At 41.8% G+C, this 24,987-nt stretch overlaps 1 long non-coding RNA gene across 1 annotated transcript in view; it reads right to left on the bottom strand.

Annotated features, from left to right (window-relative positions):
• LOC123763807 (uncharacterized) overlaps positions 1 to 24,281 on the bottom strand; it is a 53,508-nt gene extending 29,227 nt beyond the window's left edge. Inside the window, exon 1 of the long non-coding RNA XR_011222275.1 lies at positions 24,144 to 24,281. This is a non-coding gene — a long non-coding RNA (uncharacterized lncRNA). The remainder of the gene's footprint in view (positions 1 to 24,143) is intronic.
• Between the last annotated feature and the right edge of the window lie 706 nt (positions 24,282 to 24,987).

Genomic DNA, 24,987 nt, shown 5'->3' on the forward strand with positions numbered 1-24,987 from the left:
CGCACCCCCCATGGAAGCGAGACAACCGGCAGCAAATTCCAACCCAAGGCGCCACAGCCCCGAAAAGTCACGGGAACAACACGAGAACAACGAGCAGCAAGGCCCCCGCACGAACACCAAAAATCCATGCCCGAAAGACCACAAGGCCACGTCGCCCAGACGGCAGCGAGAGCAGTGAAGCTACGAACGCCACAGGCATGAGGGAAGAACACAGGCAGCTTAGCCGCAAGAACACGGCTGACCACCCGGGACACCATCACCCGCGAACCGGGAAGAACAGAACCGGATCAACGCAAAACGCGCTCCGGACCCAAACGCCGTGGCACGCAAACAACAGCGGAGGGCCGCCACTGAACACAAAACACGACACCCCCCCGGCCCGACCAACAAAGCACCAACAAACCCTGGACCCCTCCAGAATGCAACAGCCCCACCCCGTGCCAGAAAAGATGGAGACTGCTGCCACCGAACAACCAAAACGCTAAATCTGAAGGAGCAAGAAAACTCAACGACTCGACCCCCAGAGGTAAAGGCCAAAAGGAAAGAGCCGACGAAAAAAAAAAAAAAAACACCGGAACCGAAGGGGCACTACCAACCGGGGAGAAGACAGAGCACGCTGACCAGAGACCAGGATGGTGCAAGCGACGCACGAACAGGCCAGAGGTGAAACAACGCACAAGACAGCCTACTAACGGTGCAGAAGCAACACCAAGACCGAAAGCAAGCTGAAGCGGCTCCGCAAGCGCCACACGAAAAGAGGCGACAGTATGTGGCAAGACGACGGCCCCCAACCCCCACCAGAAAACCATGCTGAGAGTAAACCAAGCTAACAAGAGTAACCACCTAAGAAGGGACAGGAAAAGGAAGGACCGCCAAAATACCCCATACTGCCGCCAAGAGAAGCACGCAGGTGGGACACCTACCACGAAGCCACCCGACCACCAACCGGAGGCGAGACCGTGAAGCAGAACATAAGCAGCCCCGACAAGGCCCCTCCGAGCCCAGGAAAAGGTGGAGCCGCGGGAAGATCTCGGGCGCGACCACCGAAACCCAGGCGGCACAAGGAGATCGAACGTCTGCCCAACAGAAAAACTCCCCAAAGCATGCAAGCCCGCCAGGAGTTCAGAAACGACGGGTCTGACGCAAGACATCGCAAGACCAAAAAAAAAAAAAAAAACGGCAGGGCAAGCTAGGAAACCAAAGAAGGCGGAAGGGTCGCCGCCAGAACAGTACCCAAACCAAGGGGTACGAACAAATGCAATAGACCGAGACAAAGAAGCACATCACAGGACACAGGCTGAAAAACACCCAAGAACACATGCAAAACACCCCAGCTGCAGAGGAGGCAGGAAGAAAGAGCAGAAGCACAAAAAAAAAAGGAAAACAACCAAGGGTAGACAATCAGGCAGGGACAGAAAACCCCCACTCAATCCCCAGGCACAAAACAGCAGCAAAGTGCCACACCACAACCGGACACAGGAACAAGGACACGCCACCGTGAAACACGGTACCAATGCACACGTGCAGCAGCAGCAACAGGCACCACCACAACATGCAACATGTAAATAGCAACTCCCTTCTGCAAAGGCAGAGAAACAGAGCAGGCAGACCCCAGACAGGGCCAACGGAGACACGACAAAACCCAGCAGGCCCAGAAACCTGCACCAGGCGACCGACGGCGGAGAAAACCCCGCTCGATACCTGCTGGATGGGGTACTGGGAGCTCTTTTACACCTCTAGCCCGACCCAAGGCCAGGCTAGACCGGCCAGAGGGTGGCCCACCAGGCAGCTGCTAGGAGCGGCCCGCCGGCCCACATACCCCCACAACCAGGATGGGCCGGAACTGCTATACGAAAACAGGCTAGTGTGCCCTGGAAGTCCACGGACGAACAAGCAAGAAGGCTTATGCTCGCAAGTAGGTCGTGTAACAAGCACAGACCACTGATGGTAATACAGTGTTCCCCAATTGTGCCAATAGCACCACTGCACTCCACTGGTACTATCCCACAAGTTCTATCAAATAGGCGGGACCCAAGAGCCAGAGCTCAACCCTGCAAGCACAGCCAGGAGCCTTACCAGGTGAGTACAGAACCAACCCTACAACCCCCACACCTCACAACATGAAAAAAGGTGGGTCCCCTGAATGACTACAGCATGGGTTGGACATGCACATGAGGGGGACAGGAAGGGTTGAAAAAGGGACAGTCACTGGTGTGCGAACGGTCTCAGTCGCACAAAAATATACCTAAATAAAGACAGGTATATAAACACCGCATCCAGCGCACGGCCAAAAGACGCCAAACCGCAGAAACTCACCAACTTGACATGACTCAACCGTGCCCAGAAGAACCTGGGAGCACCGCCAGGTGAAGACGCCAGAGCCGGACCCTGCCGGACCCGCAGGAGAGCAGGGAGAGGCGAAGGAGGCGGCCCACACCCATGACACAGGGAAAACCGCGGCGTCCTCCCCACAACTGGGAACCAGGACACCCCCGGAGCGAAGGGGCACATACCGCAGCCAGGGAGAAGAACGAGAGGCGAAGCACCGTAGCAAAAAGGGCGCAAAACACCAGCACTGAAACACCGCCCAGACCAAAACAAACTCCACAGCGCATGCACATGACACGCTGGCCGAACCGCACAACCCTCTGTGGGAAGGCGCCAACCAGGACTACTGCACTAGAAAAGTAGCCAAAAGAGGAAGCAGGAACAATAAAACCGGCCAAAGAAACAAAGAGCCCAAAAAGGAACCCAACCGGGCGACAAGGAGCCCAACAGGGCGACAAGTAGCCCAACAGGGCGACAAGTAGCCCAACAGGGCGACAAGTAGCCCAACAGAGCGACAAGTAGCCCAACCGGCTCACAAGTAGCCCAACCGGGCCACAAGTAGCCCAAAACGGCGACAAGGATGAGGAGCCAACAGACGTTCCAATAATGCGGGAAGTAGCGAAAAACCTTCCCGAACCCTCGAGAACACAGAAGCCAACACTAGTCCCGAAGGCACACAAAGGCGCAGGCGCACCCGAGATCATAAGTCACGTAGAACCCCATCGAACGGGGAAACATGACGAAAACACCGTCCCAAAAAAGGGTGGGAGAAAACATCCACCCACAGGACGGAACCAACCGACTCAAAGGCCAAGGAACCGAGCCCGGGGAGGGGCCGACGCCCAACAGCACGTACGGCGAGTGGGGAGGAAAGACCCCACTCCGCATAACCACAAGCCCCGCCAAGAGGGGGATAAAAACCCCCACGGGGTCCAACGGGGCCAAGGCCCCCCAAGTCAGCCCCTCCCCAGCCCCGGGAACCTACACGACAGGCCCCGGGGCCGAGCCGTTCCCCCAAAGCCCCGGCCGTACCAGAAAACCGGGGCAGCCGTGAAAACACTAAGGAAGGGAGCCCACTGGCAGACTCATACAACACGGCTGGAGGAACAGGCTCAAATGCCCCTATCACTACCCCGGAAGGGGAATTCCCCGAGACTGCCCGAGTCTCAACACCATCAAAACCCCGCCCCGAACCTACAGACGGTAAGGAACCGGATGCAGGCAGGAAGGGTGATCCAGGGGAAAGACAAGGTGGCGTGGATGGAACCGAAGCAACCAACACCCCCAAGTCCCAAAACGAACTACTACGGGGCAGCCCCGGGGCTCCCGGGGAGGAAACCACGAGAACGTTGCCACCACCAAGGCTCAAGTGCAACGCCCCTGCCGCCCGCACCCGCTTTGTCAGCACAACTGGGTAACCGAGCCACAACGAGCAACCAAACTCGCAGGACTCCGGGTCGAAGGTGTCACCGACCCCACAGGCAGCAGACGGAGGCAAAACAGTCACCCAGAGACAAAGGGTGAGAGCAACCCTCAAACTCGCTGGAAGCGAGGGGGGGACTCTGGGGTCACATCCATCGGACCTGCGCGCCCCCAGGGGTTTCCCAGGGTCCTGAGCGTTTACTATAAGAGGACTCGCGCTCAGGTAATCCCAGGCAGGGTACTGCTAACCGGAACCCAAAGCTACCAAACAACTTTCTAAGAGCTGAACCCCCGGGACATGTACACTCACGGGGACCAAGCAGGGGTACCACCAGAAAATACTCAAAACACAAGGGACACAAGGGGCAAGAACGAAGGCAGACTAGTGAATGTACATTCACTCGTACATACTAGTACATTCACTAGTACATACTAGTGAATGCTATCACTAGTATGTACATACAGTGGTACCTCAGCTTACGAATTTAATCCGTTCCCAAAGATGGTTCGTAAGCCGAAAATTCGTAAACTGAAGCAAATTTTCGGATAAGATATAATGTAAATTGAATTAATCTGTTCCACACTCCCCAAAAAATTACCTTCAAGGTAAATTTTATACCTAATTCACCCAAATCTTTAGTACTAAAGTATGTACAAGTTATTGCTTACCCTTATTGATGACTCTTGTTGGCGTACGGAAGACAGTGAGGAGGGGGGGAGGAGGAAAGGTGTTTGGAAGGGGAGTCCCCTTCTATTATAACATCCGGCAGTGATGACTTCTCTGGGGGGGTATACTCTGACACATTTTGCCTACATACCACTAGGACCTGCTTGTGGCTCACTGCTTGTTTTTCTCACTAAAAACTTGTCTAGTGACACTTGTTTTTCCCTACGTTGTAACACTTATCTGAAGCGAGACATCACATTGTCATTAAAAAGGTTAACACAACAAGCTGCTACAACTTGCTCTGGGTGAATTAATAACTTTTCAACCTCCTCAAGTGTTGTGTTCTTTGTTTCGTGATTGAAGATATGCCTTTTGCCATTTTAGCACTCATAATGTCCTTTTTCTTAGCAATTACAGTACATTTGGATTTGATGTCCAAAGGGTTTGGAAAGGATGGGGGAGGTAGAGGGATGGGGAGGTGAAATTCTGGAAGAGGATGTGGGTATGAAGAGAGATTACAGTACATATCATTGACAGATTTGTTGCACTGCCTAGCTAGTTCAACAACCCAGCAGTTATCAACCTTATCAGTTATCAAGCAGTTATCAACCGTAGCAGCCATCAACCCATGTACAGTGGAACCTCGATTAACGAGCGGCTCTATTAACGAGTTTTTCCAGTAATGAGCAAGCCACTCGCAGCAAATTTGCCTCTAGTGACGAGCTCGCCTCTATTAACGAGCAAAACCACATGGTGCTTCCTAGCATTTCGCGGGTTCTCGCAAATTCTCGGACGCCTCCGACGCCAGTGTTGTTGTTGTATCGCACACGACAAGCATCCCTCTGGATTTATTTGCGCTTTCCTTTGGGTTTTTAGTGGTTTTGCGACTACAATTTGTAACACACGATGTCTCCAAAGAAGCTGCTTGCTAAAGATAGTGTTGTCAAGAGGAAGATACAATTACTGTGGATTTGAAGAAGGAAATTATAGCAAAGCATGAGTGTGGTGTCTGTGTGATTGATCTCACAAGGGAGTATGGCAGGTCCTCATCAACAATTTACACCATTAGTAAGGGAATGAGGAGGTAAGGGAGGATGCTGCCTCTTCCACTGAGATCAGGGAAGTGTTGGGAATGTTTGAAAAGGTGAACGCATTCTTGGAAAAGCTGCTCTGATAAAGTAGTGACAACCCGGTGTGTGAAAATGTTTAATTAATTTATCACTTTGTGATAACACTTTGTGAAAGTGTTATCACTTTCGCAGGTATATGTCGCTTGAACGTGACACACTTTTTTCTCTTGAATGCACCCAAACACCGCACTCAAGCGTCATTTGAGCAAATATTTCTATAAAATCCAATTCTTATCCGATCAACTTGGGGATTGTATACAGGTTTGCCATGAAATTTCCGTTTTGTCTAATAGCCACCTAGCCTATTTGGGAGAACGGCATTGTATTGTATCTTCGTGGTAAGACCATTATATTGTTGACACGACGAGTTTAATCGACGTAGTTTTTTATTTGGTGCTGGTCTAACGCAGCCTTGTGTGACATTTGAAATGAAATTTGGGTGAAATTCCCAAGAAGAGAGAGTCCACCTGACTCAGAGGTGGATTCTCCTTCCACACCATAACCCCTCTCCTCCTTTCCACCTCTCCATCGTCTCCCTCAAGCCAGCAACTACTCTTCATAAGGTAAAGTAAACATTAAAACACTACAACAATACATTTATAATTACATGTGCAGTATTATATTTACATTAAAATATACCATACAAGTATGGATGTTTTTGGGAGTGGAATGGATTAAATTTATTTCCTTTATTTTAAATGGGGAAATTTGTTTCTTAAGACGAGTTTTCCAGGTAATGAGCTCGGTGCCAGAACGGATTAAACTCGTTAATAGAGGTTCCACTGTACCATTTTCATGTTTACGAATGATTTCTTGTTTTTCCTCTATGGTTGTTCTCACATGTGTTTTCTTGACTTGAACTTACCACTGGCTTTCTTGGGACCCATGGCGAGATATATAATAACAATTTTAATGTTCAAATAGCCAAAAATCCCAAAAAATTAAATTCATTATAAAGAATTCAGGTGCGATAGTCACTAGGTGGGAGGCACTGGTAAACTGAGGCGCGATCGCTGTGCCACCACGTGCTAGATCAGCCATACGAGTATCAACAAACTTCGTTTCCCGAGGCAAAGTTCGTAACCCGATTAGAATTTTACAAAGAAATTGGGCTCATAACCCAAAAAGTTTGTAAAGTGGGGCATTCGTAAGCTGAGGTACCACTGCACTATAGAACTAAATATTTGAATGAATTAGGTATGGTATGTCTTTTGAAGTTAATATTTTTGGGAGTGTGGAGCAGATTAATTCAATTTACATTATTTCTTATTGGAAAATTTGTTTCGGGTTACGAATTTTTAGTTTACGAACCGTCTCATTTTGGGAACGGATTAAATTCATAAACAGAAGGGCCACTGTGTATTAGCTCTTGGACCCCACCTTTCAAACCAATCTGTTTTTCCTTTTTTTTCCACTATTAACACACTCTCACATCCCCAGGAAGCAGCTCGTAGCAGCCATCTAACTACCAGGTACCTATTTACTGCCAAGTGAACTGGTGCATCAGGGCAAAGGAAACTCTGCCCATTTGTTTTTGCCTCCGCCGGGAATCGAACCCGGGTCATTGGGACTACGACCCCTCGAGCACTGTTAAGTCAACCATGAGGCCCCAAAATTACAAAGCTGTGCCTGGGTACACGTGACAGCATGAATAGCAATATGAATAACGACTTGTTGTGTTCCTTCCAGGCCATGCAGATGATGATCTAATACTAGCTCCCACCTTGGGAAAAATTAAACAGACCATTGAACTCCTCAGAAGGAAATGTATTGAGCTCGATTTCACCCTTTCCACAAACAAGACAAAAGCATACTCTCATCACAAAAGGAGAGAAAATGAAGAACTGCAAATTAATGGTGTAACACTTGAATGGGTTGACCACTATCTGTACCTTGGCGTCACTGTCAGCTCTAACAAGTGAAAGAAAGAGGCGCTCAATCAACTCATAGGAACATACAAAAGTTGACTCAGGGCACTGAAAGCTATGGCATGGAATAGATATGGAGCCTCTATTGCCGTCCTTAAAATGATGTACACAGCCTATGTGAGCTTCCTCATAGACTATGCCATGCCAGTTTTGTGCACCTACTCCCAAAGCGATATGAAAAGGCTTGAAAGCATTCAAAATGAAGCCATGACAATCATTCATGGAGTTCCAAGAACTGCCAAAACATCTAATCTATGAGAGTTGTCGTCCCTCCACAGTGTTAAAAGCAGAATTAAGGAACTGAATGCTAAGCTTGCAATTAGGATAGCCAGAGATCCCCATTACAATGATATTGCTAAGAAAAAACTGAGTTCTGTGTTACTTACAGGTGGACACAGAAGCAAAATAAGACATCACAGGTCAGTCAGCTACCTCGAAGAACTTCACCTGCTTGAACAAGCCCGTGAGCTCCTGCCTGTAGAGAAGTTACCTCCCTGGGAGGATGACTCATGCAGGATTATCATCAATGAAATGGCAACAAAATAATCCAACATGATACCACAAGAAATGAGGCACAAGTATCTTGAGGAAATTTATAAAGAAGCCGGAGATGAACTAGTTCAAATCTACACTGACAGGTCATCTAATCCTGTCAATGGCAGGGCTGGTGCAGCACTGTAATTAAGGATAATGCTTTCCAACGCAGAAATGAAGAAAAAGTGCGTATTGAGGACTATGCCTCATCAACACAAGCAGAGCTAACTGCCATTGTTATGGTATTAAGGTTCCTTAAACGAAACACTAATGGTGTAGTGATTTACACCGATTCAAAAGCAGCACTACAAAGCCGAAGTAAAAATCGGGCAGAAAATCTTGCAATAGCCACTGAAATTAAGAGAGCTATGAGAGTACTTACCTATCAGGGAAGAGTCATCAAGTTTCTGTAGATCCCCTCCCACGTTGGAATATGTGGGAATGAACGAGCAGATGTGCTGGCTGCTGAAGGAGACCATATTGAATACTTCATACCCAAGTCTTTTCTACATATTAGAGGTATCATCAGGCAACATCACCGTGACAAGGTAACTGAGGAAAGGAGGACAGAAGCAAAAACTAGTGAATCTGTACGATGGTACAATATGGTTGCAGGTGGCAATCCCAATCGTTATGGACGAAGAGGACGACACGGGAGAGAATCAGTAATAGCGAGAATCTGACTTGGATGTAAATACCCATGGAGATTCAGAACGGAAACAACAGTTGATCAGCGGAGTTGCAGAATCTGTGGTGAAAGTGATGGACACCACCTTGACCACTACCTGAGAGTGTGGATATCTAAGAGTCATTAGAAATATGTGTAGAATAATAAACTCCACATTGTTTGAGTTAGGAAAACACTATTTGTCAAATATAGATACTGTTCTTAAAAGATTCCCTTATTTTGCACCCACAAGATAATGTAAGATTTTAAGGGTTGATGAATATTAATCTTCTTGTTTGATAAGCTATTCACTTGAGATAGTTAAACAAGTCCCAGCTGTGTCTGGGTACAAGTGACAGGATGAACAACCCAACGGGTTTTCTTCCAATTAGGGAGTGTTGTACATGCTGCTATGGCGGTGTGTCTGTTCCGAACCATAATGGAAACTGACCCAACTATAGGATGGGTTAACCCAAGTATCGCGTTTTCAAAAGGGTCGCCCGTGTTGGAAAAGACGAATGCTGAAAGAATATTGTTGAAAACATCTTTATAACTGATTAAACCAAAATTATTTATTAGTCAGAAGAAAGACAGAAACGCGATCTATATGTAAAACCTCTACCAGACAAATATTTTAAGTAGAACCGAAGATATTTGTAGTTGTATAAAAGTGGCAGTTTTCATCGCTCGTCGAGCTCGAATACCGCAGCATTCATCTCAGAACCATGCCTATTTCACGCAGATTCCTTAATAAACGTAAGAGTTTTATATGTCACAAGAAAGACAGATATATAAGCTTCATTCTAAATACCTTACTATTGGCATATTTAAATTTAAAGCGAAGATACGTGTACTTTTATAATAGCCGAGCTCCAACTCCGGACAGATCGATCGACAGAGCAACTCTCTCTCAGAACAATGTTTATTTCACGTGAATTCGTTCATAAACATATATGTTTTATATGTCTCAAGAAAGGCAGACATGTAAGCTTCACTTTAAACACCTTACCATAGACATATTTAAAGTTCTAATGAAGATACATGTATTTTAAAAATTACGGAGCTCCGACCCCGTACAGACTGAACGACAGAGCAACTCTCTCTCAGATCAATGTTTATTTCACGTAAATTCGTTAATAAACACAAATGTTTTATATGTCTTAAGCAAGATAGAAATATGAGCTTCATTTTAAATCCATTACAATAGACATATTTATAGCTCAAGTGAAGATACATATGTTTTTATAGTGGCGTTCAGTAGCTTTTCGGTCATGGAGTGCAGACGCCTACGCACTTACCGATATATTGTATAATTAACAAAGATACGCTAATAAAACCTAAAATCTTATATGCCTCCAGAAAGACCCAGATATGAACATTATTATGATTGCACCAAATGAAATATATCATGTTGGAGGACAAAGATATATCAATTTTAAATTAAGTTTCAACTCCCGCCCGGGCGAGAGATGAGGCGACTCTCGCCCCATCTATTGGAGATTCTGTCCACTAAAGACCCAAAGCTACTCAAACCCTCCTAACATTATTTAAGTAATGAAGTAATATGGTATATTTACTCACTATAATGTGGGTGCTGAATGCAGAACATGAGAAAACATATATTTACTCCAAACTAATATAATTTCATTATGAAATAAGTAAATAAGTGGCATCAAAGGAAGTCGACGGTCCAAGCGTCAATGTTGTGGAGCGACTTATCCAAGATATATCGTTGTTTGGAAAGTGTTTGTTGGCATATCCAGTTGTCGCACTTCTCTGCACAAATTATCACAAATTTAAATAATAATGTTAACAAGCAGAATACATATTTTTAACACTTTATGCGGATCAAGACATTACCTGGAGTCCTGTTTGCCTAACCGCTTCCGCAATGTGGACATAAAATGATGTCCTCAAAAAAATATTTGTATAAAATTCAATTTTAATCCGATTTACTTTGGGTTTGTTTCAAACTGCGCGCCATGAGGTTCTCTTTCTCACCACTAGGCTGCATGGTACAATAAGTTCATGAAAGGTGTGAACCATTTCGATCAGATGGTATTACCATTTTACCAGGAAAACTCACAAGTGGACCAAAAAGATTACGTTTATTTCCTGCAAATGGCATTGCATAATGCCTTTGTTTTGTACAAATACAACACAACTGATCAAAAAAAGCTAACATTGCTACAGTTCCACGAGGTGGCAATTTGGGCCCTATTGCGTTGGGATCCGGAAGATTGGCCTCAAACAGCAACAGTATCTCAACACTTATGGCACGCTCCAGACATAAATGATGACACAGGTCCTGCCTATGCTGACGCCATGCAAACTCCCGGACCATCTGGTGTGAGGCAGCCTTTGTTCACTACAACACCTCAAGCTGAAGCAGCAACCGAATCAGAACCCGAGATGTCTGGCACACTGCCATCTGATGAGACGGTTTTGTCAGATGACTCTGACTCTGACTCAAATGTTGAACCTCCAGCGATTCAGTTGATTCTGAAAATCGCATGAACTACAAACTGAAACGAGTATTTTGATACCAGAATGAACACTGTATCACATAAACTGCCGTAAGTAGACTCGAACCTTCATAGATTTTTTTTTGGGTGTAGCGTGTGTCTGCATGAGTGCCCCAAACGGGTTGCAGGTGGGTGACTTTAGCCGTTTATACTAGTAATGCTTCCCCCATATCATGTATTATATGCATATGTCTGTTTAAGGAATTTTATTCCGATCAATGTACAACCAAAAATAACTGTGTGCAACAAGTATAAACTTGACAAACATAACAACAGTAAAAACATTTCGTGTGTGTTTGACGCTCACTGATATGTTCCAGCGTTGTTTTATATTTGGCGCTATTCTAACTTACGCTTTGTTGATCTTTTTTACCTACGGGCTCATAGAACATTCTATTGCGAACACATTGGCACAAAAATGAATGACGTATATAGAATAATAATGTCAGGACAGTGAAATAAGTATAAACTTTCAAAGCACCGTATCGCACATGTGTCATCGCGTCACCGATACCAAGTAACAGTTCCACCACTTCCCACACTCTTGCGAGTGGGCCGCGACCATTATTCTACGTTTATATTCTAATCACCGTGTTGGGAATTTCATTGCGAGTCCAATGATACCAAAATTAACGCTGTAGGACAAGTGTGGAGGTGATAACAATCCCAAGAGTAAAAACATTTTGTTGCTGTTGGGCGCTCATGGCGAGTCATCTACGTAGGTTTTTATTTGGTGCTGGTATCCCTATACCTTTCGTGACCTTTTTTACTTATGTTCTTCTAGAGAATTTTATTGCGAAGACGTTGGTACCAAAACGAAATACGTAGCTCGAGAACTAAGGTCAGGAGAGTAAAAAGAATATACACATTTTTGTTTTGACGCTTAAGCAACAAAAATGCCGCGCGCACATACTGCTTTTTTTTTAACCTTAGTCGGGCGGGCGAAAGTGTTAATAAAATCTAACATAACTAGCCAGAAAACATTTAACATTTATTAAAAAATATATGTTTGGAAGTTAAATCGACTTCATAGGACAATAGTTTTGTTATATATACTTGTTATTCGTTGACTTGCGTTCGCTACTTAAACTACCATGTACTATACTTATGTAAAATCTCCCATGTCTCTTCGCTCGGCTTACACTCGGTTACAAGTATCTCTGGGAATTCTCATTATCTGCTGATGTAGACCTGACCAAATGTAAACTGTGTCAACAAAATTATTTGCACACCCTCCGTCAATATGTGATGGAGTGTGAAAAGATACATTAATTTAGAGACAATTCTATAACCAATGTTCCAGCGATGTGTAAATATTTAATTCAGAATGATCTGCTACCAGAAATTTTAGCCAAATTTCCCCAGTTTGCTAACTGTAGGTAGTAACCGAGTGATTGTAACCTATCCACCGCTGCCCACTGGATGGGGGGCGGTGTGCAGGACAACATATAAATTTTGACACTAGCTCTCCACATATGTCAGTAGATTAATTTAGAACCTGTACTTGAGGTCGATCTCGAACCCATTGTTGATGTGACGACTTATATTGAATTTTGTAACTAGCTCATCAAGATTGTAACTTGTTTAGCTAAATGAATTGTGGGCTTCAGTCCCTGAGCCCATTATGTGCCTCTGTAACCCTTTCCACTACCGCCCACAAGATGGGTATGAGGTGCATAATAAATGAACTAAACTAACTCTCTTCGCTCATCTCACCGAACCCTACAGGCTCTGTGATATATTGTTTAATTAATTGAGATTCACAAATAAAGCTTATAATTGTATATGTTATAAAAAAGGCAGAGTTTAGTTTAGTTCATTTATTATGCACCCCATACCCATCCTATGGGCGATAGTGGAGTGTTACAGACATATATATATATAAATATATATATATATATATATATATATATATATATATATATATATATATATATATATATATATATATATATATATAGATATATATATATATGTCGTACCTAATAGCCAGAATGCACTTTTCAGCCTACTATGCAAGGCCCAATTTGCCTAATAAGCCAAGTTTTTCTGAATTAATATATTTTCTCTAATATTTTTCTTATGAAATGATAAAGCTACCCATTTCATTATGTATGAGGTCAATTTTGTTTTATTTGAGTTAAAATTAACGTAGATATATAACACTTCTGGGGTGTGAGTTTTCATTCGCATATAGTCCTGGGGACCATTCAGGCTTGTTCGCATCGTAGATATATAAACGAACCTAACCAACCCTACCTAACCTAACCTAACCTATCTTTATAGGTTAGGTTAGGTTAGGTAGCCGAAAAAGTTAGGTTAGGTTAGGTAGGTTAGGTAGTCGAAGAACAATTACTTCATGAAAACTTGGCTTATTAGGCAAATCGGGCCTTGCATAGTAGGCTGAGAAGTGCGTTCTGGCTACTAGGTACGACACACACACATATATATATATATATATATATATATATATATATATTATATATATATATATATATATATATATATATATATATATATATATATATAACTGAAAACTCACACCCCAAAAGTGACTCGAACCCATACTCCCAGGAGCAACGCAACTGGTATGTACAAGACGCCTTAATCCACTTGACCATCAGGACCGGACAAAATGAGGCGATAGCCGAAGCTATTTGAACCACCCCACCGCCGGCACTCGGATGGTAATCTTGGGCATAGCATTTTACCAAATCACCTCATTCTTTGGGGCACATGTGAGGAACACAAATGCGAACAAGCCTGAATGGACCCCAGGACAATATGCAACTGAAAACTCACACCCCAGAAGTGACTCGAACCCATACTCCCAGGAGCAACGCAACTGGTATGTACAAGACGCCTTAATCCACTTGACCATCACGACCGGACAAACTCACTTCTGGGGTGTGAGTTTTCAGTTGCATATTATCCTGGGGACCATTCAGGCTTGTTCGCATTTGTGTTCCTCACGTGTGCCCCAAAGAATGAGGTGATTTGGTAAAATGCTATGCCCAAGATTACCATCCGAGTGCCGGCGGTGGGGTGGTTCAAATAGGTTCGGCTATCACCTCATTTTGTCCGGTCGTGATGGTCAAGTGGATTAAGGTGTCTTGTACATACCAGTTGCGTTGCTCCTGGGAGTATGGGTTCGAGTCACTTCTGGGGTGTGAGTTTTCAGTTGCATATTGTCCTGGGGACCATTCAGGCTTGTTCGCATTTGTGTTCCTCACGTGTGCCCCAAAGAATGAGGTGATTTGGTAAAATGCTATGCCCAAGATTACCATCCGAGTGCCGGCGGTGGGGTGGTTCAAATAGCTTCGGCTATCACCTCATTTTGTCCGGTCGTGATGGTCAAGTGGATTAAGGCGTCTTGTACATACCAGTTGCGTTGCTCCTGGGAGTATGGGTTCGAGTCACTTCTGGGGTGTGAGTTTTCAGTTGCATATTGTCCTGGGGACCATTCAGGCTTGTTCGCATTTGTGTTCCTCACGTGTGCCCCAAAGAATGAGGTGATTTGGTAAAATGCTATGCCCAAGATTACCATCCGAGTGCCGGCGGTGGGGTTGTTCAAATAGCTTCGGCTATCACCTCATTTTGTCCGGTCGTGATGGTCAAGTGGATTAAAGCGTCTTGTACATACCAGTTGCGTTGCTCCTGGGAGTATGGGTTCGAGTCACTTCTGGGGTGTGAGTTTTCAGTTGCATATTGTCCTGGGGACCATTCAGGCTTGTTCGCATTTGTGTTCCTCACGTGTGCCCCAAAGAATGAGGTGATTTGGTAAAATGCTATGCCCAAGATTACCATCCGAGTGCCGGCGGTGGGGTGGTTCAAATAGCTTCGGCTATCACCTCATTTTGTCCGGTCGTGATGGTCAAGTGGATTAAGGCGTCTTGTACATACCAGTTGCGTTGCTCCTGGGAGTATGGGTTCGAGTCACTTCTGGGGTGTGAGTTTTCAGTTGCATATTGTCCTGGGGACCATTCAGGCTTGTTCGCATTTGTGTTCCTCACGTGTGCCCCAAAGAATGAGGTGATTTGGTAAAATGCTATGCCCAAGATTACCATCCGAGTGCCGGCGGTGGGGTGGTTCAAATAGCTTTGGCTATCACCTCATTTTGTCCGGTCGTGATGGTCAAGTGGATTAAGGCGTCTTGTACATACCAGTTGTGTTGCTCCTGGGAGTATGGGTTCGAGTCACTTCTGGGGTGTGAGTTTTCAGTTGCATATTGTCCTGGGGACCATTCAGGCTTGTTCGCATATATATATATATATATATATATATATATATATATATATATATATATATATATATATATATATATATATATATATATATATATCCACTGATGTCTGATTAAGTCCTTTTGGGGACCTTAATCATTAGGACGTCCAATAATGAACGCAAAGTGAGGCGTATTCAGATGGTATATTGACAACATTTAGCATATCTCATAATGACCTAGTAGTACTTGGTGCACAAATACCTTTTCCAAAGGAATCGCAAAACATAATTAAACACACCTGTACCGTACAGTGTTATATATTTATTTCAGTTTTAACACTTTTTAACATTAAAGGATACATCCTTTAATTGATTTAAATTTGTTTTAACATTCGAAATATAATTTGTTGATGTTAAATAATATAAGGTTCAAATTTATTAAGATAGTTACTTTAAAAACTATTTCTATTTGAAATTTAAATAACATAAAAAGAGTACAGAATATAACAAATACCGACTATATAAAAGACCCGACACTTGCAGCACTTAATTATGCTATTGTAACACATTGAAAGTAATAACATTATTTGATTCAGCAAAGCATTTGGTAAGGTTATAATAACAATAATAATGTATTAATTAAATATTTTAAATTATAAATAATAAATAAATAATAATAAAATAAATAAATGTTTATTTAGGTAAGGTACATACATACAAGAAATTTTTACAAAGATTGGTTGACTTATAGGTAGAGCTAGTACATACAATGCCTAAAGCCACTATTACGCAAAGCGTTTCGGGAATAATTCACAACTTGCTAGCGCACAAGAAACAAATCCACGAATCATCATTACATTCTGTAACACCTACACATGATTCATGGTGCCAAATATTGGAACAGTCACAGCATAAAATCAGCTTCAAATCATTTGGCTTTCTGCAAATGCAGTACATTTCCATCGAGCATGACCAGATGATTCGTTTTCTTCTCAGTGTCAGAGCTGCAGGGAATGAGGTGAGATACTTTCCTTTGAAGTTCTCTTGTAGATGTTGTCTCATATTCTGCACATCATATACAAGGTTCACCGGATCTTCACCATTTGCAAGTGATGCAGCAAACGCCACAGCATACGCCCCACTCATACTTGAGTCCCATCCTGGCACTTAGCAAGAGCACACAAGAAAATATCAGTAGATTTGGATGGTAATTTATGCCTGGTGTCGGATATGTTAATTTGTCCAGTTTCTCCAGTGTTGGAAACGGTGACGCAGTGACAACCATCAACTTGAATTATTTGAATAAATTCACCTAATACAGCTGGCCAGGAGAGATCCCGCTGCAACACTGGGTCATGAAGGCCTTCTACGCTTGGCATATTTTGTTTGATGAGGTCACATGCAGCCTTTATATGAAGGTCAGAGAGCTTTTCATTTATTCCAATGTTTATGATCTCGTCATCTGTTAAATAATTTAACATTGTCGAATGTGAAGCACTGCTATCAATCTCCGTATTATTGCATTGGTGTGAGTGGCAGTGATTGGTACAGTTTATTCATCACCACCTGCCTCTAGCACATCATCACCAGTGACCTCTAGCACATCATCACCAGCGACCTCTAGCACATCATCACAAGCGACCTCTAGCACATCATCACTAGCGACCTCTAGCACATCATCACTAGCGACCTCTAGCACATCATCACTAGCGACCTCTAGCACATCATCACTAGCGACCTCTAGCACATCATCACTAGCGACCTCTAGCACATCATCACTAGCGGCTTCTAGCACATCATCACCAGCTGCCTCTAGCACATCATCACCAGCTGCCTCTAGCACATCACCACCACCTGCCTCTAGCACATCACCACCACCACCTGCCTCTAGCACATCATCACCACCTGCCTCTAGCACATCATCACCAGCTGCCTCTAGCACATCATCACCAGCTGCCTCTAGCACATCATCACCACCTGCCTCTAGCACATCATCACCAGCTGCCTCTAGCACATCACCACCACCTGCCTCTAGCACATCACCACCACCTGCCTCTAGCACATCACCACCACCTGCCTCTAGCACATCACCACCACCTGCCTCTAGCACATCATCACCAGCTGCCTCTAGCACATCATCACCAGCTGCCTCTAGCACATCACCACCACCTGCCTCTAGCACATCACCACCACCTGCCTCTAGCACATCACCACCACCTGCCTCTAGCACATCACCACCACCTGCCTCTAGCACATCATCACCAGCTGCCTCTAGCACATCATCACCAGCTGCCTCTAGCACATCACCACCACCTGCCTCTAGCACATCACCACCACCTGCCTCTAGCACATCATCATCAGCTGCCTCTAGCACATCATCACCAGCTGGATTGGAAGTGACGAGGTCTTCCAGTCAAATAAAAATGTATCCCCCCCCCACTGATCAAAAAGACATTTCAGCATTAGGTTTACAAACTCTTTGCCATTGTCTGAATGGAAAATTCTCGAGTCCTAAATATGCTAAAATGCCTCCAGACTCCAATGCTTTAATGCCTCCAGCATTAAAGCAACTTCCTTGGCAGTTTTAGATTTTAAATGAAACACAATATGATATTTGCTGAAATGATCTACCACATGGCAAATATAGTTATAGACTCTGTCTGGAGAATTTCTCATGTCTATCAGCTAGGTCTACTTGTATGCGATGCATAAACTCCGTTTCGACGATCGGTTTCAGAAAAGGGGGGGGAGGCAGCATGTCTGGGGCTGTGTCTTTTCACAAGTTGGGCAAGATTTGCAAATTTCTTGCACAAATTGCCTAGGAATACCATAAAATTCCCTTTTCAAAATTGTTGCTGCCTTTTTGTAACCAGAGTGTGCAGTACCTTCTCTATAAACCCTAGCAACTGAATCATATAGCATGCTCTCTGAAAGTACATGCTTTACAGTTCCCAAGGTCCCATCAACTTCCTCCCCTGAAAAATTGAAAGCTTGACCAGGTTTAATTGGCAAACTAAAGCGCATTGGGATCATTACCATGTTTCTGAAATCATGCACATATATATTAAATAAATGATGTGAGAGATAAATATATGTGATATTACCAGAGTCAGACTAAATTTGTTTAAACACTCCATTCATATAAAAGGACCCAACATCTGCAACTCGCATCCAAATGAATACAATTAAAATGTAACCTATACTTTAATAAAAAGTAAAACATTGAAATATCTAATTTCATCTCTGTAGTATCCTGCCTTGTGCTACTAAGTCTCACAATATCTTTTACATCTAATTTCTTGCTTCTGACCAATGACATCTGACTGACATTTGTATGACATTTGTGAATTTGATAATATTTATGTCAGTCCAGGATTCTTCTCAGCTGAGGAGGTTGAGAGTATGGCAGTGTATAGTGGCCTTGATCGTCAGGCAGAGCTAGGGTGGAGGTGATTTTCCGTATCTGTATGGGTGTTTTGTCCTTACTCTGCACTCAAAATTTCACCCTTTTATTACTGTTAACGCACAAAAAAAATCACCCCCCCACCAAGAACAATATGTATTATTCCCAACAAAAATCTATTTTGAAAAAATGTTAATTAAAGATTAACACACTGGCAAAGCACACATTCAGTCCCATATCAGGAATTATCAGCCACCAATCCCTGTGGAAAGCTGATAATTGTGCCAACTTACGAGATACGCCGCGAATGATGTCTAATCACTGCCAACCTTAAATTTCCCTAACACTAAGATTGAATTAGTATATGGAAAAAAATATTTTATATAAGGTACCTAGGTCATTACTTTGCTACTCCACAACCTTCTGTTACCCCTACATATCCTTAATTCTAAATGTCTGTCTACTTCTTGATAATTATATATATATATCCACATATAATGTAATGTGTGTAAACGACAGCCGCGTCAAACAGCCTGGCAGACCAAACAACCAACCGGAGGAGGCCTGTGGTACTCGGGGGTAATTAGCTTTGGGCAATTACACGAACCCCTTGGGAGACATGATGACTAAGGGGTGTACAGTAACCTAAGCCTCAGGATGAGTATAGGGTGCACAATAAACTAAGACTCACAGTATGAGTATGAGTATGCGGTTCAAAATACACTGAGACTCACAGGATAAATATGGAGTGCAGAATAAACTACAACTCGCACGATGAGTCTGTGGTATTCATGCTCTATATTAGGTAAACTAGAATACATCTCTGTTTTCAAAATATATAATTTAATAAAACAAAATTGGAAACATATTGTATGTTTCCGAATTTATGATGGTATAGAATATATATTAAAGCTTATAATAAAGGTAAAAGTGGCTGTACTTGTGGATGACAATCCTCAGCTTGGCGCCTTCTTTTGATAATTACTTGCTTGTGGCTGACATATATAATCTGACTGTTTCAACCATAATTCAATTAGACATCGATCATGCGTCATAATTAATATACAAACAGTATATATCTTTACTTCTGTTTTGTGTATTAAGGTGACTTAAATTTTATAAGTTAAGCAGACGAGGAGTCACAATAACGTGGCTGAAATATGTTAACCAAACCACACACACTAGAAAGTGAAGGGATGACGACGTTTTGGTCCGTCCTGGACCAATCTTAAGTCGATTGTGTCGCTTAAGTTCACAATTGACTTTAGAATGGCCCAGGACGGACCGAAACGTCGTCGTCCCTTCACTTTCTAGTGTGTGGTTTGGTCAACTTTATAATTAATTTCTTTCTGTATATGACGATAGTGTGCAATTAGGGTATCATTGCAACTTTATGGGAAATCGTTAAATCATAAATATATCTTGGGGTCTTATAATTATATTGTTAAATATACAACATCTTATTATATAGTTTGTGTGTAAATCACGAAAATTAACACGTGATGAAAAATGTGACAGTGTCAGACCATGGAGGAAGAATTGAAACATGAATTTCCTTAAGTACTTTCGTATATTAATACATCTTCAGAAGGAATGGTTCGTTCTGAAGATGTATTAATATTAAGGTGACTTAATATTAAGTACTAAAGGAAATTCCTGTTTCAATTCTTCCTCCGTGGTCTGACACTGTCTTATTATATATTGTATATACTGAATTATATATACTATGCTTATATAATATACACTGAAATATTGTTACATTTAGCGTATGAAACAAAGTTTATATCTGTATTTTTAATAAAATATAAAACATTAATGTTTATCAACGTATCTCTGTGAATTACATAATTTATCAGTATTGTACAGCCTGTGATCTCCACCTGGCTGGCCACTGATACCTAAGTAGCTTTCATGTGTCCAGACACCGGCGATAGGATTGTATTATTTAACTTTAGAGAGAGAGATATTTCTTGAAATGTTGTCACATTAACGTCTACATCTTCCTTTCTTCTGACATATAGATTTTAAGGTTAATTAGCATATATGGAAATAAATTACACAATTCATAGGCTGGTGTGAAGGGCTTCACACTCTTAAAGCAAGCCATCAAGTAACTGTATAGTATCAAGTAACTATACAAATGCATATATCTTCACTTTCACTTCAGTTATATTTATGACAAGTATTTAAAGTGTAGCTTATATTTCTGCCTTTCTGCTGACATAGAAAACTTTTGTCTATTACATTATCTAGATAAAATTAGCATTGATCTTCAAAAGGTTGTAGTTGTAACATCCATTATAAACAACATTATTATTGCAAAGAGTAGGAGTTTTAAAGACTCATTTGTATGGATACCTTCTCATATAGGTGTTGTCCAGCATGATGACACAAACAAGGCAGCTAAAACTGAATGTGATAAGCCTGAAATTGAGTGGGATATGGGCATTCCAATCTCTTCTGTCAAAGCTGCAATATTTTAGGTAATTAGGGAAGACAGAAGAGCAGTCACTGACACACAAAAGCCAGAAAGCAAGAGTATAAAGAGCTATGACATGTTTATGTGCCTCTGTAACCTTTTCCACTACTGCCCACAAGATGATATGGGGTACATAATTAATGAACTAAACTAACTAAACATGTTTAGAATCGAGAATTATATGAACGGACAGCATAAAACTTCCACTAGTGTCACAATGACAGTGTGACATTGTAATTGCCAGAATTAGGCTAGGATATCGATATGTATCGCAGGTGGCTGCAGGTAATGAATAGCCCCCAATGGTGAATATTACAATTGTAAACTATGTGAACATGAGCTGGGACATACTCACCAACACTATATCTGTGATTGCCCTGTTATAAGTGACTTCAGACCAAATGGTATAAGGTACTTTGAACTCTGTAATTACTTCATACACTTAGGAATATTGGAAGATATTCTTATGCTGTACCCGGATTTTGTTAACGGAGTTTAATAGATCAGCCTTATATTTTATGTTCTCACCTAATTGTTAGTCACAGTTGATTTTTTTTTTATTGAGGCTGGTATTTTATCCCCTGATTACATGTATAACTAACCATCCTGTGAGATGGGAATATTTGATGAACTTATAGCTAGTTTTTGATATACACTGTGTAATCTTTCATATAGAATAGGGTAGCAGCACATTGCTGTGTATACCTAAGCTTGTTAATAATAACAAAAAAAAGTTAGTTTCTATCGATAGGGAGAGCGATGGTTCAAAAACCTTCTTTAAAATATGAATATCTTTCCTATCTCAAAAAGATCTAATCTCTGTGATTAAAACGCAAAAATGACTTTGTCACTGCCTTTTTGATAACGTATACAATCATAAGCTTTATTTGTGAATCTCTATTAAACAGTAAATCAGAGAGCGTGTAAGGTTCCGTGTTCCATGTGCGAAGAAACGGAGATTTTACATAAATACAGTACATGATAGTTTAAGTAGCGAACGCATACCAACAAATAACGATTAGTATCTATAACAAAAATATTGTTCTATGGAATTGATTTAACTTCCAGCCATGTATTTTTAAATAATCTTTAACGTTTTCTGGCTAGTTATGTTAGATTTGATTAAAAATACGCTTTCTACTTGTTAACATCATAAATTAAATTTGCGATAATTTGAGCAGAGAAGTTCGACAACTGGATCTCTGTGTACAGAAGGTTGATATGCCAGCAAACACTTTCCAGAGAGCAATATATCTTGGATAAGTCGCTCCATGACATTGTTGCTTGGACCATCGACTTCCTTTGATATTACATATTTACATCTTATTTTGTTATGAAATGATATTTTTTCAGAGTAAAATTATGTTTTCTCATGTTCTGCATCCAGCATCCACATTATAGTGAGTAAATATACCATATTACTTCATTGCTTACGTAATGCTAGGAGGGTTTGAGTAGCTTTGGGTCTTTAGTAGACAGAATCTCCAATAGATGGGGCGAGAGTCGCCCCATCTCTCTCGCCTGGGCGGGAGTCGAAAGATAAATTAAAATTGCTATATCATTGGTCTCCAACATGATATATTTCCTTTGGTGCACTCACAATAACAATTATAGCTCAGTCTTTCTGGAGGCATGTAATATTTTAGGCTTTATTAGCGTATCTTTGTTAATTATACAACATATTGGCAAGTGTGTAGGCGTCTGCACTCCATGACCGAAAAGCTACTGAACGAAACTATAAAAACATATATATCTTCACTGGAGCTTTAAATATGTCTAATGTAATGTATTTAAAATAAAGCTTATATTTCTATCTTTCTTAAGACATAAAACATTTGTGTTTATTAACGAATTTACGTAAAATAAACATTGTTCTGAGAGAGTTGCTCTGTCGCTCAGTCTATGCGGGGTCCCAGCTCGGCGATTATTCAAATACATGAATCTTCATTAGAACTTTAATTATGTCTATGATAAAGTGTTTAAAATGAGCCTTATATTCCTATCTTTCTTGAGGCATATACAAAATTTACAATTATTTACAAATTTACGTGAAATAAGCATTGTTCTGAGAGAGAGTTGCTCCGTCGATCGATCTGTCCGGAGTCGGAGTTCGGCTATTATAAAAGTACATGTACCTTCGCTTTAAATTTAAATATGCCCATGGTAAGGTATTTAGAACGAAGCTTATATATCTGTCTTTCTTGTGACATATAAAACTCTTACGTTTATTAAGGAATCTGCGTGAAATAGGCATGGTTCTGAGATGAATGCTGCGGTTTTCGAGCTCGACGAGCGATGAAAACTGCCACTTTTATACAACTACAAATATCTTCGGTTTTACTTAAAATATTTGTCTGGTAGAGGTGTTACATATAGATCGCGTCTCTGTCTTTCTTCTGACTAATAAATAATTTTAGTTTAATAAGTTATCAAGATGTTTTCAACAATATTCTTTCAGCGTTTGTCTTTTCCAACATGGGCGACCCTTTTGGAAGCGCGATACTTGGGTTAACCCATCCTATAGTTGGGTCTGTTTCCAACTGGGGTTCGAATATGTCCACTCACATGATGAGTGGCGCTGCCCAATAAACTCGCCCCTTGGGGCAAAATTAAAAAAAAAAAATATGAATAACCCAGTGGATTTTTTCCATATTGGGGGGGGGGTATTGTACATCCTGCTATGGCGGTGTGTTCACTCACATGATGACTGGGGCAGCCCAATAAACTCATCCTTCGAGGCAAAAAAAAAAAAAAGAGCCTGACTCATATTTTCAAGTTTCTAAAAGACAATACGCACATCTCCAACACAAACTAATCTGAGTATATTTGTGCTTACCTGGTTTTCTTTTCCATGCAGGAAAAGTGTGGTAAAGAGTGTATTTGGGGGTGAGAAGTGGAACAGGCGGTGACACTCGGCGTGAGAGACGCTGATGGCCTTTGTTGTTGTTGTGGCGGAGGACCCCTGGGGGGACTGGTCAATTCGTCTACTGCAATTTCGGATACCGGGCTAGAAACAACTTCGTTCACTGAGAAGTTTGTACATACAAACCATTCCGTTCGTATATGCGCTGGTTTGTGTTCGCTGTTGTTCTCGTCTGAATAAATACATGGCACTTGTTCATATAATTAGCGCTTCCATTATTAGAATTATTTATCCATTATTAGAATAACAAGGTGCAAACCATACCCCCTTACAGTTGAAATCTATTTAATTATATACAAGAAGGTACATTGAAATTGAAATTGAAATAAGTTTATTGAGGTAAAATACACACAAAGGGATGAGGTAACTCAAGCTATTCTCACCCCGTTCAGTACAACGTGTTAATACATACATAGACACACATCACAAACAATAAACATATTACCAAACATTCTGAGAGATAAACATATACATTTCCTCCTTCACAAGTAGTATGTTATCAGACGTACACACAAATACTTTTATGACCTAGGTATACTGTATAGACAATTTGCAAGAGACATGCAGATAATTCAACAAAATATTACAGTCTTGGTGCAAAATTCTTATATCTCTCAAGAATATCATCAACCTTTCCGTTGTGACACATCCAGGCTATTTGTTCAGGAACAGTCCTTATCTCAGTGTTTCTATATACATTAATCAACGGACAATCAAGAACATAATGGGCCAGGGTGTGAGACCTTAACATACCACA

This window comes from Procambarus clarkii, chromosome 5 (assembly GCF_040958095.1).
Source record: "Procambarus clarkii isolate CNS0578487 chromosome 5, FALCON_Pclarkii_2.0, whole genome shotgun sequence".
NCBI lineage: Eukaryota > Metazoa > Arthropoda > Malacostraca > Decapoda > Cambaridae > Procambarus > Procambarus clarkii.